Source organism: Somniosus microcephalus, chromosome 3 (genome assembly GCF_052327205.1).
Source record: "Somniosus microcephalus isolate GS21.2 chromosome 3, FLI_Smic_1.0, whole genome shotgun sequence".
Taxonomy (NCBI): domain Eukaryota; kingdom Metazoa; phylum Chordata; class Chondrichthyes; order Squaliformes; family Somniosidae; genus Somniosus; species Somniosus microcephalus.
The window spans coordinates 115637869-115654350 of NC_140989.1; the positions used below are offsets into that span (position 1 = coordinate 115637869).

Genomic DNA, 16482 nt, shown 5'->3' on the forward strand with positions numbered 1-16482 from the left:
GCTGCCCCAAAAAGCTGTAGAAGCTACATCATTACATAAATTTAAAACAGAAATAGACAGTTTCCTAGAAGTAAAGGGAATTAAGGGTTATGGGGAGCGGGCAGGAATTTGGACATGAGTCTAGGTTCGGAATGGTCATGGCCCTGTGGGTAGCGGAGCGGGCCCAGGGGCCGTGTAGCCTGATCCTGCTCCTATTTCGTGTGTCTAATTCTGTTAGATTCAGGAGATGGTTCTGTGATAGTGGATTGGCGGTTAGGATCAGATCAGCCATGATCTTATTGAATGGCGGAGCAGGCTCGAGGGGCCGATTGGCCTACTCCTGCTCCTATTTCTTATGTTCCTGCTTTTTGTGGACAGGACATACCTGGGCAATTTTCCACATTGTCGGATAGATGCCAGTGTTGTAGCTGTACTGGAACAGCTTGGCTGGAGACGCGGCTAGTTCTGGAGCACAAATCTTCAGCACGATAGTCGGGGCCCATAGCCTTTGCTGTATCCAGTGCGCTCAGCCATTTATTGATATCATGTGGAGTGAATCAAATTGGCTGAAGACCGGCTTCTGTGATGGTGGGTCCTCAGGAGTAGGCCGATATGGATCATCCACTCGGCACTTCTGGCTGAAGATGGTTGCAAATGCTTCAGCCTTGTCTTTTGCACTCACGTGCTGGGCTCCACCATCATTGAGGATGGGGAAATTCATGGAGCCTCCTCCTCCCGTTAGTTGTTTAATGGTCCACCACCATTCACAACTGGATGTGGCAGGACTGCAGAGCTTTGATCTGATCCGTTGATTGTGGGATCGCTTAACTCTGTCTATAGCATGCTGCTTCTGATTTTTAGCATACATGTAGTCCTGTGTTGCAGCTTCCCCAGGTTGGCACCTCGTTTTTAGGTACACCTGGTGCTGTTCCTGGCATGCTCTTCTACACTCCTTATTGAACCAGGGTTGGTCCCCTGGCTTGATGATAATGCTAGAGTGAGGGATATGCTAGGCCATGAGGTTACAGATTGTGGTGGAATACAATTCTGCTGCTGCCGATGGCCCACAGTGGATGCCCAGTTTTGAGCTGCTAGATCTGTTCTGAATCTATCCCATTTAGCACAGAGGTAGTGCCACACAACACGATGGAGGGTGTCCTGGTAGTGCCACACAACATGATGGAGGGTGTCTTCAGTATGAAGACTCCACAATGACTGTGCGGCGGTCACTGCTACCATTACTGTCATGGACAGATGCATCTGTGACAGGTAGATTGGTGAGGAGGTTTTTCCCTCGTGTTGGCTCTCACCACCTGTCACAGGCCCAGACTGGCAGCTACGTCCTTCAGTACTCGGCCAGCTCGGTCAGTGGTGGTGCTACCGAGCCACTCTTGGTGATGGACATTGACGTCCCCCACCCAGAGTTCAGAGTACTGTGCCCTTGCTCTGTGCTTCTTCCAAGTGGTGTTCAACATGGAGGAGTACTGATTCATCAGCTGAGGGAGGGTGGTAGCTGATAATCAGCAGGAGGTTTCCTTGCCGATGCTTGACCTGAAGCCATGAGACTTCAATGTTGAGGGCCACTCCTTCCTGTGCTGCCAGTGGGACAGGACATACCCAGGTGATGGAGGAGTTTTGGACATTGGCTGAAAGGTATAGATTCTGTGAGTATGACTGTCAGACTGTTGCTTGACTAGTCTGTGGGACAGCGCTCCCAATTTTGGCACAAGTCCCCAGGTGTTGGTGAGGAGGACTTTGCAGGGTCGATTGGGTGTGCCAGTGTGTTTCATAATGGTTTGTTATAACTGAGTGACTGCCATTTCAGAGTCAACCACATTGCTGTGGGTCTGGTGTCACATGTAGGCCAGACCAGGTAAGGACGGCAGAATTCCTTCTCTAAAGACCATTAGTGAACCAGATGGGTTTTTACGACAATCCGATAGTTTCATGGCTACCATTATTGATACTAGCTTTTTATTCCAGATTTTATTTTTAATTAACTGAATTTAAATTCCCCAGCTGCCATGGTGGGATTTGAACTCACGTCTCTGGATCATTAGTCCAGGCCCCTGGATTACTAGTCCAGTAACATAACCACTATGCTACCATTCCCTTGATGTTGGAGGGTTGAACAGGACTTTTGAAACGCATCGGGTGACTTTCTGGAACAGGTTGTCAAGACTTCAACAATACTCTATCAACACTTACTTTGGAAATTTTCTGAGGACTTCACCTAAAACTAGTGAGTGCTGTGCTATTCTACTTTATTGGGCACCTTATAGGATTCACCAGGAGAAAGGGAGTGCTTGGTCATGGGCATCTTGCTAGAGGTCTCCCTTGATCTGCAAGAGGAATGGGAGGAGGAGATTGAGGCCAGGCAGAGCAGCACCAGCTGCTGCAGGAGAGAGGGACAGGGGGATGAGGTGGACTCCTTCCCTCCCCCCCCTGCGGATACAGGACATCCCTCCTCCTCTGGACCTCCTCCATCAGGGCCTCTAGTGCCGCATCCAAGAATCTGTGCACCCTCTCCCTCGGTCCCTTTTTCATCCTGAAACCTGCCGCTGTGTGTCAGCCAGCCCACTCCACACCTTCAGTGGAAGTGGAGCCCACATATACTGGTCCACGAAAATTGCGTCTAATCAGCACTCGAGTGCTAAACCTACAGGTATCTGAAATAACAACAGAAAATGCTGGAAAAACTCAGCAGGCCAGGCAACATCCGTGGAGAGAGAAATAGAGTCAACGTTTCAGGTCGAAACCCTTCGTCAGGACTTCTTCACGGATATTGCCTGGCCTGCTGAGTTTTTCCAGCATTTTCTGTTGTTATTTTGGATTTTCAGCATCCGCAGTATTTTGCTATCCTACAGGTGTCTGGTTTAGCATCTCCAGGCAAGTTCAAATGACAGTAATCAGCAATTAGAACCAAAATTGCGTGCTAAATCCAAACTTTCAAACCATTTAGTGCCTGTTTTCACCTTTTCACCAAAATAACCCCCTTAATCTAAACTGTTTCTTTGAAGTTACTTAGACTAAATTTAATGAGAAAATCTGCCAAATCTGCATTATCCTGTTGTGATTTTGTCACTAGTGCCCAAAGTTAGAAGTTGTTGTGCACCAATCTGATGGCGAAAAGTGTCTAATAGCTGATGTGAACATTTCTTAATTATTCTAGACAATTTAATACATTTTCTAAGCATATATAATAATTATTTATATAAAATAAAAGCTTGCACATTGTTTAATGAAGCCTATAATAGTGATGAAGAAAATACCGAATGCAGGACAAGTATTATTTATTAAACAATTATTCTTGGCGGTAGGAATCTATATTTAAAAAGTGACTTAAGTCTTATTAAATCTGGATTATTTCATAGGAGAATAGAAGCAAGAGTAGGGCATTGAGCCCCTCGAGCTTGTTCTGCCATTAGATTATGGATGATCTTTATCTTAATTCCATTTACCCGCCTGGTTCCACATCCCTTGATACCCTTACCTAACAAAAATCTAACAATCTTAGTTTTGAAATTTTCAGTTGACCTCGCCTCAGCAGCGTTTTGAGAGATTTCAGTTCCAGATTTCTACTACCCTTTGCATGACGAAGTGCTTCCTGACATCACCCCTGAACTGCCTAGCTCTAATTTAAAGGTTATGCCCCCTTGTTCTAGACTCCCCCACCAGAGAAAATAGTTTCTAGCTACCCAATCAAATCCTTTCATCATCTTTAACACCTTAATTAGATCACCCCTTAATCTTCTACTTTCAAGGGAATACAAGCCGAGTCTATGCAACCTATCCTCCATAATTTAACCCTTTTAGCCCCGGCATCATTTTGACAAATCTGTGCTGCAATATATCCTTCCTGAGGTGCAGTCCCCAGAACTGAACACAGTACTCCAGATGGGCTCCATACAACTGTAGCATAACTTCCACCCCTTTGTATTCCCGCCCCCTAGAGATAAAGGCTAACATTTAAATTATTTTTGTACCTGTCCATTAGGTTTTAGTGATTTCGGTGCATGGACCCCTAAATCTCCCTGCTCCTCCACAGTTCCTAGCTTCTCATCGTTTAAAAAGTACCCTGATCTATCTTTCTTAGGTCCAAAGTGGATGATCTCACACTTGAACTCCATCTGCCACAGTTTTGCCCGCTCATTTAATGTATCAATATCCCTTTGCAACCTTCTACTCCCATCGACACTTCTAAAGTCATCATTACTTTTATTGTAATCCCAACCTTCTATCTTGCTCTCAGACCGTTAAGAAAATGATTGTTCTATCAATTTCCTATCTGAACGTTGTTCTATCAATTTCCTATCTGAACGGAGATACTTCAAAATGTGCACGGTCCACAAGCTGCTAAAGTGTTCGAGCCATATTATCTCTTCTGACTGGAACAGGTTTGTGTGGGTGACAAAATTTGGAAGTTTGTGTCTAGCTGTCTCCCAATCATTTGGAGTTAGCATCCATCATAGAATGATACAGCACAGAAGGAGGCCATTCGGCTCAACGGCCTGTCCCAGCTCTTTGAAAGAGCTATCCAATTCGTCTCACTCTCCACAGTCCTGCAAATTTTCCCCCTTCAACTATTTATCCAATTCCCTTTTGAAAGTTATTATTGAATCCATTTCAGGCAGTGCATTCCAGATCATAACAACTCGCTGTGTAAAAAAATTCTCCGCAGCTCGGTTCTGTTTTTTTTGCCTTAAATTAGTGTCCTCTGGTTACTGACCTTCCTGTTTCTCCTTATTTACTCTATCAAAACCCTTCATGATTTTAAACACCTCTTTTAAATCTCCCTTTAACCTTCTCTACTCTAAGGAGAACAATCCCAGCTTCTCTAGACTCTCCACGTAACTGAAGTCCTGCATCCTTGGTACCATTCTAGTAAATCTCCTCTGCACCCTCTCTAAGGCCTTGACATCCTTCCTAAAGTGTGGTGCCCTGATTTAATCAAAGGTAAAGGCTTTGGATCAGATAATCCTGCAAGCAGCACTAAAAATTTATTCAATTAGGTTAGTGAGCTCAAGTGCCAGTTAAAGTTGCGCTTCATGGGCATTTAAGACAGCATGAAATGGAAAAGCATACAGTCCATCAAGACTGCTCATTTTACAGACCATATAAAAGTCTTCCCTATCATGAACTCTACTGCATTCAATTAATCACCAGAAGACAAGTTTTTCAAAACTTCTTGGCAGGGAGACAGGGGAGGGGAGGGAAGGAGAGGAGAGGAGGGGAGGGAGAGAGGGGAGGGAGGGATAGGACAGGGAGAGGACATGACAGGGAGAGGGGGGACACACAGGGGCAGGGAGACCAAGCGCCCCAAAATTGCCCTCGCAACGCGGGGCTCCCCAGCTAGTATTTTATATTCCCTTGCCATTCAGTAAGGTAATGAAAATGACAATTCTTCAACAACATTGTTTCTTTATGTCCCTTGCAAGTCTAATCATAGCTACCAACTTTTATCCTTGGCGGACTACCCTTAGACCGTCATCATCTGTCGAGATTTCTGGCCGTGCTACCTCCTCAGATCTCAGATGGAACTCTCCTCCAGTATTAAAGCTAGCCCCAGAAGCTTGGATTTCTCTTTTGTGCCAAATACTTATTTTTCCCTCAGCGACTCTCAACTTTCTATAAAGTCTAAGTCTATCCAAGATGTGAATATTGCGTTCATATCCAGGGAAACTCGTGTGACAGCACTCATCGAGAATACAAGAAAAAACTTGTTGTGTGATTGGTGATTTCTCTCTGCAACCTTCGCCCTCCCTCTCGTCTGTCTCTATTTATAGATACTATATACAGTCTGTGCTCCTCTGAACTGTTCTCTTATTCCTTCTAAGCTCAAAATATTTCATTATAAACATACTTCTTCATCCCTACTTCATAGAATCATAGCACAGAAGGAGGCCATTCGGTCCTTCGGCCTGAATTAGTCCCACTCCCCTGCTCTTTCCTCACAACCCTGCAAATGTCTCCTTTTCAACTATTTATCCAATTCCATTTTGAATCTGCTTCCACCACCCTTTTAGGCAGTGCATTCTAGATCATTATAACTCGCTGCATTAAAAAATTGCCTCATCTCCCCTCTGATTCTTTTTCCAATTATCTTAAATCTGCCCTCCTGCCAGTGGAAAGAGTTTCTCCTTATTTACTCCACCAAAACCCTTCAGAATTTTGAACATCTCTATTAAATCTCTGCTTAACCTTCTCTGTTTTAAGGAGAATGATCCCAACTTCTCTAGTGTCACCGCATAACTGAAGTTACTCATCATTGGTATCATTCTAGCAAATCTCCTCTGCACCCTCTCCAAGGCCTTGACATCCTTGCTTCACGTTAAATTTGTGCTGCTTGCTCTTTTAAATGATTTCTGCATGCAGCCAGCGCTACCCGCACTGTTCATTGGCTGCACGCATCAGCAGTGGGCTCAATATTGCGAGTGTCTAGTGCTACTCAAAGGCAGCCTACGCTTCTGAAAAAGGGGAGTTGTATTGTGGCTGCAACAAGTGGTGGGAGTTTTTTCAAAACGGAATCAGCGCTGTGATACTTTGAGCAATGGCTGAACATGTGAGAGAGCGAGCACCAATGTTTTCTGACAATGCACTGGAGGCCTTGGTGGAAGAGGTGGAAAGGAGACGAGATGTCCTATGTTCACAGGGGGGCAGGAGGCCCTCCAGGCACGTGCTCAGGAGGCAGTGGAAGAAATAGCGATGGAGTGTTGCTCCTAGAAACTGGATGCAGTGCAGGAAGAAGTTTAATGATCTCACAAAAGTTGTCAAGGTGAGTGACTTCATCTTCAAATTGTATATCTTACTAACTGCACCAATAACCTCATCCGCTGCTCAATCCACTGCACCTCCTAACAATATCTATCAATCAGGACTCAGCCAATGTTCCCTGTAAGCTGCACTTTGTTCTGCGCAGCCTGTTTCTTTTAGTGCACGTTCCATGCATGCGTGGTATTTACAATGGGGAAGCCAGTAAGCGGCCTGCGTGGGACCTTTTCTATGGCTGCGTGGCCGTGCAGCTTGGCGGGAGCATTGGACTCATCTCTAACATTCATGTGCTTTACCTCACCCTCTCACACAAGCGCGCTTGCATGTTTTAACACCCATGGAGGAGACAGTGCTGGCCATCATGGGAATGGACAGCACTGAGGCCGTGGCCACTGGGTGTGCTGAAACGCTTGATGCTGAGGGTATCTGCATACCTAATCCTCCTTCTCTCATCCCATTTCTCCCTCATCTGTCAATCTATTCTGAGTGAGAGGCTGCAGTGGGTGTAAGCATGCACTTCTTACTTTCTTCTCTCCCCTCACCACAACCCAACCCTCGTCCCTTTTCCATTTCAGATATCAAAGAACTGGAGCCTTCCCAGTCAGTGGAGGAAGAGAGTGAAAATGAAGAGACACCATCACTCGATCTTACACACGGAGCCACCAGCTCGGATACTGACACTGCGCATATTTTAGAGGCTAGGATAGTTCAGGGGTCTGCACGTGGTGAGACACCGGGCACAACTGTGCAGGAGCCAGGACGGGGGGGGAAAGGATAGCGCAGGTGTCAGTTTGCCAGAGGACGAGGTTGCACTCTAGTTTTGCTGTAGAGGACTTTGATGAGTCAGGCTACAGAAGAAGGTTGATAGGTGTATGTATCCAAATGCTTGGTGTACTGGAAAGCCTGCCAGAAAGCCTGTGCTCTGTCAAGGAGCATGGAGGAGTCCAGCACCAACTTGGCACAGGGCTTTGCACAGAGCTTGGAGCCCATCCTTTCCAACAGGGAACGGTTGGCCACCTCCATCAACATACTTGTGGAACCCAGTATGATGTAGCGTCTGATGGCTGATGTCTCAGCTTCCATTGCAGCACAAACAGCTTCCATCAAAGGTTTGTGTGCTGCAGTGGAAGCTCAGACTGCTGCCATGTAAGCTCAGACTGCTGTCATCGTGGCTCTGGATACTAGTGTTCAAAGGGCCTTTCAGGGCGTTACAGCAGTCCATCAATCTGTTGTCCAACAGATTACTAGGATAGCTAAGGTGCCGCCCCAAAAGAGTGACAGTGGCTTCATGGAGCACTAATCTGCTGTCCTCTCTAAGGATGACAGCATTCGTGCTCCCACCTCTGCCACTCCTTCAGTGCCCTTGCTGTTGTCCGTCAGCCAGCCAGCCCAGACTGCTGCAGCCCATGCTGAGATGGTGCAGTCTGAATCCGGGCCTTCTTGGCCCAGAGCTGCTCGAGGTGGCCCTCCAAGGCCATCCGCAGTCTCCTCAATTGAAGGTCAGCAGCCTTCCATCACCCATGCTGCAGCCACTGGGGAAGCACCTCGTAGGAGCACTAGGAAAAGTAAAGGCACATGGAAGAGGCATTAAAGGAATGCACATGGGTGGTGCATTTATTTTTGTATGCATTATGTCATGATTTAATTTATAAATTTGGATTGGAATGTGCATTTTCTGGTTGCTTTTATTTTTGTGTTGTCAGAAAGAGGACGATGTGATGGTCAGTGATAGAGGAAAGGTAAGGAGTGTGGGATTGTTGGTGAATGGGGAGGTGTGGTTGAGGTTACTGGTATCACTCATGCATTATTTGATCTCGTAGAGCCTGGGAAGAAAGGGGCTGTCTATGTTCTATCCTCCCTTCCTCTTCCTCCATGTCTTGTTGCGTTTCCTCCTCCTCCTCTTCTTCCTCATCCTCCTGCTCTGCAGCTTCTCACCTGATAGGTGGTGGCAAGGGCTGTTCCCATATAATGGCCAGGTTGTGCAGCATGCTACTACATATCTTGATATCTGCTCAGCTGAGTATTGCAGAGCTCCTCCAGAGCGGTCCAGGCAGCGGAAGCATTGCTTGAAGACGCCAATGGTGTGCTCTATAATGCTCCTTGTGGCAGCATAGCTCTCATTGTAGGCCTGCGGTGCATCGGTTCCGGACCGGAGTCATGAGCCATGTCATCAGTGGATAACCCTTGTCGCCCAGAAGCCAGCCTTTGACTTGCTGTGGTGGGTCAAATACAGCTGGCACAGAGGACTGCTGCAAAATGAAGGAATTGTGACTGCTGCCAGGATAACAGCCATTCAACTGCATGATGCGCTGCCTGTGGTCACACAGCAGCTGCACATTGAAGGAGTGGAATCCCTTTCGGTTCATGAAGATGGGTGAGTTCACATGAGGCGCACGCAAAGTAATGTGCATGCAGTCAATTGCACCCTGCATCGTGGGGAAGCCTGCAATCTGAGCAAACCCTCCTGTTCGCTCCGTCTGCTTGTCTCTGGCTAGAGGGAATGAGATGAAGCTGTCTCTCTGTGTATAGAGAGCCTCAGTGACCTCCCTTATACAGCAGTGCACTGCAAACTACGAGATAGTGCAAATATCTCCAGCAGCAGCCTGGAAGGAGCCTGACGCATAACAGTTAAGAGCCACAGTCACCCTGACCGCCACAGGCAATACGGTTCTTGCTGTGCTTTGAGGTTGCAGCTCTGGCTGCAGTAGTTGGCAGATTTCAGTTACAACCTCTTTATTGAAGCAAAGGCATCTCATGCATTGATCCTTGCTGAAGTTCAGGTAAGAGAATTGCTCCCGAAAGATCCTGGACGGATATGGCCTCCAGCTGAGAGCCCTTCTCCCCCTCCTTCCCCTCCCTCTTCTAGCAGCTTGTCCTGATCTGTGTGGCCTCTCTTCATTCTCCCAGTCGTGTTCAATTCCAAGAGAGAGGCCAACCAGGCCACCCATGTCTGGAAGCAACTTGTTTCAGCACAAGCCTTTAAACCACAAAAAAAGTACTTCAGCACCAGCCAGGCTACGCCCTGTAGACTACTGAAATTTTAGACAAGTGTAGGGAAAGCTTTAAAAACACATAAAATTGCACCAGCAGCCAGAAGAAATAATCCAGCAACTTAGCTACAAGTAGTTCATGATCCCTTTAAGTAGTCCTGGTGGGAGGTCCTTCATGCCATTGAATGTGTGTTTAGCTGTGGGAGGTTAAAGAGAGGGCATTGGCTGGACCATGGCATTCAAAAATGCCAGCGCTGGCTTCAAATTAGCGTTGCACACTGATTGATGTCACAATCTACCTGCTCTGCATGCTGCTGGCGGTCGTTAGGTGTGCGCATGCAAACTACTGTACCAATATGGCATCCGGCGCACTTCCAGTCGGAAGTGTGCGTGCGCATCTAGGACCTGATTTTTGACCTTTAGGAGGCCGATTAGCGCCTAAAGTAGGGGAAACACAGAACCTAATTTCTCCCCCTGCACCTCTATTTATAAAACCTTGGATCCCGTACGCTTTTTTAACAGCCTTATCAACTTGTCCTTCCACTTTCAAAGATTTGTGTATGAGAACCCCCATGTCTTTCTGTTCCTGCACCCGCTTGTACCATTTAGTTTATATTGCCTCTCCTCGTTCTTCCTTCCAAAATGCATCATTTCACACTTCTCTGCATTAAATTTCATCTGCCATGTGTCTGCCCATTTCACCAGTTTGTCTATGTCCTCCTGATGTCAGCTACTATCCTCCTCACTGTTTACTACATTTCCAAGCTTTGTGTCATCTGCAAACTTTAAAATTATGCCCCTTATACCTAAGCCCAGGTTACTAATATATATCAAATAGAGCAATAGTCCTTATACTGATCCCTGGGGGACACCACTGTATACTTCCATCCAGTCCAAAAAACTACCATTCACCCTGCTTCTCTGCTTGCTATCTCTTAGCCAATTTTGTATCCACACTGCCACTGCCCCGTTAATCCCATTGGTTTCTCTACAGTGTTGAAATAAAGACTCATTCACAGTATTCTATACTATCTCAATCTTTCCTTCCTCCTCCAATCTTAAGAGTTTAAAACCACATGCTTGTCATCACCTAATCACTATTCTCTGATTTTCCTCATCCCTTTTCAACCTTGGTGGAGTCCTGCACCTTTCTCAACTTAAAATAAAAAAACTCTGGAAGTTTAGGAAGCTAATATGTGATTTTACTTACTGTACATACTGTAAATAAACTTACCAGAATCAAAGGAGACTTCAGAGCTTAATAGGGCAGGTTGGGGTCAAGGCTGTTGTGTTTCAAGACTCTAATAAAAGTAATGAGACTGCATATGCGACTAACTCCCTCTAATGGAGGGAGCTGCTCACCAATTCTGTTACTCGTTGTGTAAAGCAGTCCTAAACATTAGAGACGTTGGGGCTGAAATTCGTCTTGGGTTGTAATGCAAAATGATGGTGTCTGTTGCTCAATTTTTATTCACTGATCAAAAATGCAATTAGCCACATCAGGATTCCAAATTAGCCACATGTGGCTCGAGGCTAATGTATTGGACAACACTGGTTTACATCTGCACCACTTTCTGCTTCAAAATGCATTGACTGCACATGGGAAACTCTTAAATGTAATCAACCTTTTGTTTTTGTTGCAGAGTTCAACATTAGCCAGAAGATGGTGCAGTTGTCCATATGTGACTCCTAAAACCGGTTGCAGTTTTAAGACAATTTCCATGTAGTCCATGCTGGATTTTACTTGTTCACAGTGATTGTGATGTCATTTTTCTAGACTTTGTGCATCTGTAATGCAGTACCCTCCTTTTTCATCTAAAAGAAATAAGATACAGTGTAACCATTTAAAAAAATCAAATATTTTTCCACTTTCTCCAAAGTTTCTATTAGAAAGAACTTGCATTTATGTGGCAGCTCTCACATCCACAGGTCATCCCAGATGATTAGGTCTTCCTTATTTCATGGACAAATATTATTTTTATTAAGACTACACCTCTCCTCCCAACTCCTCCATCTAAAAAAATGTTGAAAACTGGGTAGGAGACAATTACAAGGCATCATATCACGGTGTTACCTGTCAGTGGTGTTACCATATCACATACACGGTGTTACCAGTCTTTTACCATGCACTCGTTGCACACCTGATTGGGGCTTCCCATAGAAGTTAGGAAATTAAACTCTTCAATGCCATTAAGCTTAAAAGTTCAAGGTTCCGATGGGAATCATAAACTGAAAGTTAAACTTGAACAAAAGCAGTTGTCTTTTATGGCTTGTTAAAACAGTAGAATGTGATTACTAATATATTTTCAAGCCTGACGCTGAATGATGGTTGGGTGATTGATGGTGGTGGGGGAGGGCTCCAGCAGTACAAAAATATTTCCCCCCTTCTCAGCTGTGGCTCAGTGGGTAGCACACTCACCTCTGAGTCAGAAGGTTGTGGGTTTAAGTCCTGCTCCAGGGACTTGAGCACATAAATCTAGGCTGACACTCCAGTGCAATGTTGAGGGAGTGCTGCATTGTCGGAGGTGCTGTCTTTCGGACGAGATGTTAAACTGAGGTCCCCTCTGCTCTCTCAGGTGGACGTAAAATATCCCAAGGCACTATTTTGAAGAAGAGCAGGGGAGTTATCCCCGGTGTCCTGGTCAATATTTATCCCTAAATCAACATAACAAAAAGAGATTATATGGTCATTATCACTTTGCTGTTTGTGGGAGTTTGCTGTGCGCAAATTGGCTGCTGCGTTTCCCACATTACAACAGTGACTACACTTCAAAAGTACTTCATTGGCTGTAAAGTGCTTTGAGATGTCCGGTGGTTGTGAAAGGCGCTATATAAATGTAAGTCTTTCTTTCTTTCTTCCTCATTGTAGGCTTTAGAGACAATAGTAGAAAATGGCTAACAGGCATTATGGGTAAAAGAAGTTAGGCTAAGCACAGACATGCAGCTGGATACATTCACACAATGGATTTTTGCTGACACAGGAAGAGAGACTGTTAAAGGTGCTGTATAAATGCAAGTTGTTATTGTCAATACAAGGCGACTCTTCGTACTATTTCATTTTTACTTGGAGAGCTCTGATGGTTTAATTAGTACGCACATTAAATGCAGAATATAAACACAAGACTGGACTTCTTCCCCTTCCTCCACTTCCACAATTTCAAATTGTGAAATTATATAATTCCTCCTCTAAATAAGATAATGAACCATCATAATAATTGATAAATAGGCTGTGTGTATAGTTTGCATTTGAGGAGTGAAAGGAAGAGTAGGTCCCATTAGAGACCAAAAAGGAAACTTGTGTGTGGAGGTGGAAGACATGGATATGGTTCTTAATGAATACTTTGCGTCTGTCTTCACAAAAGAGAGGGACGTGCAGACATTGTAGTTAAGGAGAAGGAGTGTGAAATATTAGATGAGATAAACATAGTGAGAAAATAAATTTTAAGGGGCATCTTTGAAAGTAGATAAATTGCCAAACCCGAATGAAATGTATCCCAGGCTGTTAAGAGAAGCAAGGGAGAAAATAGCAGAGGCTCTGACCATCATTTTCCAATCCTCTCTGGCTACAGGTGTGGTGTCGGGAGGACTGCTAACATTGTACCGTTGTTCAAAAAGGGAGAAAGGGACAGACCGAGTAATTACAGGCCAGTCAGCCTAACCTCGGTGGTGGACAAATTGTTGGAAAAAATTCAGAGGGACAATATTAATCGTCATTTAGAAAGACACGGATTAATCAAGGACAGCAGCATGGATTTGTTAAGGGAAGGTCATGTCTGACTAACTTGATTGAATTGTTTGAGGAGATAACGAGGGTTGATTAGGGTAGTGTATTTGATGTAGTGTATATGGATTTTAGCAAGGCTTTTGACAAGATCCCACATGGCAGACTGGTCAGAAAAGTAAAAGCCCATGGGATCCAAGGGCACGTGTTAAGTTGGATCCAAAATTGGCTCAGTGGCAGGAAGCAAAGGGTAATAGTCGACAGATGCTTTTGTGACTGGAAAGCTGTTTCCAGTGGGGTTCTGCAGGGCTCAGTACTAGGTCTCTTGCTTTTTGTGGTATACATCAATGATGTAGAATTCAATGTAGGGGGCATTATTAAGAAGTTTGCAGATGATACAAAAATTGGTTGTGTGGTTGATAGGAAGAAAGCCAGGAAGATATCAATGGACTGTTCAGGTGGGCAGAGAAGTGGCAAATGGAATTCAATCCAGAGAAGTGTGAGATAATGCATTTGGGGAGGGTTAACAAGGCAAGGGAATACACAATAAATAGTAGGATACTATGCCGAGGCATAGAAAATAAGAGCAGGGAGGTTATGCTTGAACTGTATAAAACACTAGTTAGGCCGCAGCTAGAATACTTTTTACCGTTCTGGTCAACACATTACAGGAATGATTTGATTGCACTAGAGAGGGTACAGAGGAGATTTATGAGAATGTTGCCAGGACTTCAGAATTTTAGCTATGAGGAAAGATTGGATAGGCTGGGGTTGTTTTATTTGAAACAGAGGAGGCTGAGGGGAGACAAAATTGTAAGGGGCCTAGATAGTGCATAGGAAAGACCTATTGCCCTTAGCAGAGAGGTCAATAACCAGGGGGCATAGATTTAAAGTAATTGGTAGAAGGATTAGAGGGGAGTTGAGGAGAACTTTTTTTACCCAGAGGGTTTTTAAAAAATGTGTTCCTGGGATGTGGGCATCGCTGGCAAGGCCAGCATTTATTGCCCATCCCTAATTGCCCTTCAGAAGGTGGTGGTGAGCCGCCGCCTTGAACTGCTGCAGTCTGCGTGGTGAAGGTACTCCCATAGTGCTGTTAGGGAGTTCCAGGATTTTGATCCAGCGACGATGAAGGAACGGCAATATATTTCCAAATAACTTGGAGGGGAACTTGCAGGTGATGGTGTTCCCATGCGCCTGCTACCCTTGTCTTTCTAGGTGGTAGAGGTCGCAGGTTTGGGAGGTGCTGCCAAAACCTTGGTGACCAGTTGCAGTGCATCTTGTAGATGGTACACACTGCAGTCACGGTGCACTGGTGGTGGAGGGAGTGAATGTTTAAGGTGGTGGATGGGGTGCCAATCAAGTGGGCTGCTTTGTCTTGGATGCTGTGAAGCTTCTTGAGTGTTGTTGGAGCTGCACTCATCCAGGCAAGTGGAGAGTATTCCATCACACTCCTTACTTGTGCCTTGTAGTTAGTGGAAAGGCTTTGGGGAGTCAGGAGGTGAGACACTCGCCACAGAATACCCAGCCTCTGACCTGCTCTTGTAGCCACAGTATTTTTGTGGCTTGTCCAGTTAAGTTTCTGATGGTGACCCCCAGAATGTTGATGGTGGGGAATTTGACGATGGTAATGCCGTTGAATGTCAAGGGGTGGTAGTTGAACTCTCGCTTTTTGGAGATAGTCATTGCCTGGCACTTGTGTGGTGCGAATGTTACCTGCCACTTATCATTCCAAGCCTGAATGTTGTTCAGGCCTTGCTGCATGTGGGCATGGACTGCTTCATTATCTGAGGAGTTGCGAATGGAACCGAACACTGTGCAATCATCAGCGAACATCCCCACTTCTGACCTTATGATTGATGAAGCAGCTGAAGATGGTTGGGCCTGGGACACTGCCTTGAGGAACTCGGGTGGTGGGGGTTTAGAACTCACTGCCTGAAAGGGTGGCAAAGGCAGATACGCTCATCACATTTAAAAAGTACTTGGATATTGATGCGCTATCAATTACTCATAAAAGACTGAGAGTTAGAAGAGTAACTAAAGGCTTTTATTAACAACAGAATGGAGGTCTGCCTCGCGTGGTCGACCGGTCCATGATACTAAGGGCTGGGGAGCAGTCACCTTTATACTAGGACCTGTGGGAGGAGTCAGCCGAGGCATGTCCAGGCATGTACACAGTGGAATACAAACAGGACAAACAGGAATACAAACAGTGGTTTACCACATTCACCCCTTGTTTAAAATTGAGTCCGGCGGGGTGAAGTGTATTAAAAGTTAGTGTATTGGAGTCTCTCCGGAGGTCTTGTCTGCCGCTGTGATCTGCGTGGCGACGGCAGGGGTAGTGAAGTTTCCGGCGTCGAGTCCAGCGTAGGCTGTGGCACAGGCGTGTCGTCCTCGTAGATGTCGAGCGGGTCGCGGGGCCCAGGCCTGCCGTCTGCTGGGGCTGGATATCGGATCGTGGGGGGGGGGTGGTAGTGGGTAGTGGGTTACTGCGGCCCCCGAGGGTGCAAGGTCTCTTATGGAGACTGTGTCCTCCCGCCCGTCCGGGTATGCGATGTAAGCATACTGGGGGTTGGCGTGGAGGAGGTCGACCCTCTCGACCAGGGGGTCCGTTTTATGGGTCCTCACGTGTCTTCTCAGTAGGACCGGCCCTGGGGACGTCAGCCATGGCGGTAGCGATGTCCCCGATGTGGACTTCCTTGGGAAGACAAACATTTTCTCATGAGGGGTGGCGTTAGTGGCAGTGCAGAGCAGTGACCGAATAGAGTGGAGCGCATCGGGGAGCACATCCTGCCAGCGGGAGGTTGGAAGGCCCCTAGACTTTAAGGCTAGCAGGACGGCCTTCCAAACTGTCGCATTTTCTCTTTCCACCTGTCCGTTCCCCCGGGGGTTGTAACTGGTGGTCCTGCTTGTGGCAATACCCCTAGTTAGCAGGTACTGACGGAGTTCGTCGCTCATAAACGATGAGCCCCGGTCGCTATGGATATAGCTGGGGAAGCCGAACAGGGTGAAGAGGTTGTTCAG

General features: G+C 46.0%; 1 long non-coding RNA gene across 1 annotated transcript; it reads right to left on the reverse strand.

Annotated features, from left to right (window-relative positions):
• Nucleotides 1–11192: 11192 nt before the first annotated feature.
• On the reverse strand, nucleotides 11193–16038 carry LOC147121276 (uncharacterized). The gene is made up of 2 exons (XR_015077523.1): nucleotides 12160–16038; nucleotides 11193–11555 (listed from the first exon to the last, which is right to left on the reverse strand). It is a non-coding gene; the product is annotated as an uncharacterized LOC147121276 (long non-coding RNA).
• Between the last annotated feature and the right edge of the window lie 444 nt (nucleotides 16039–16482).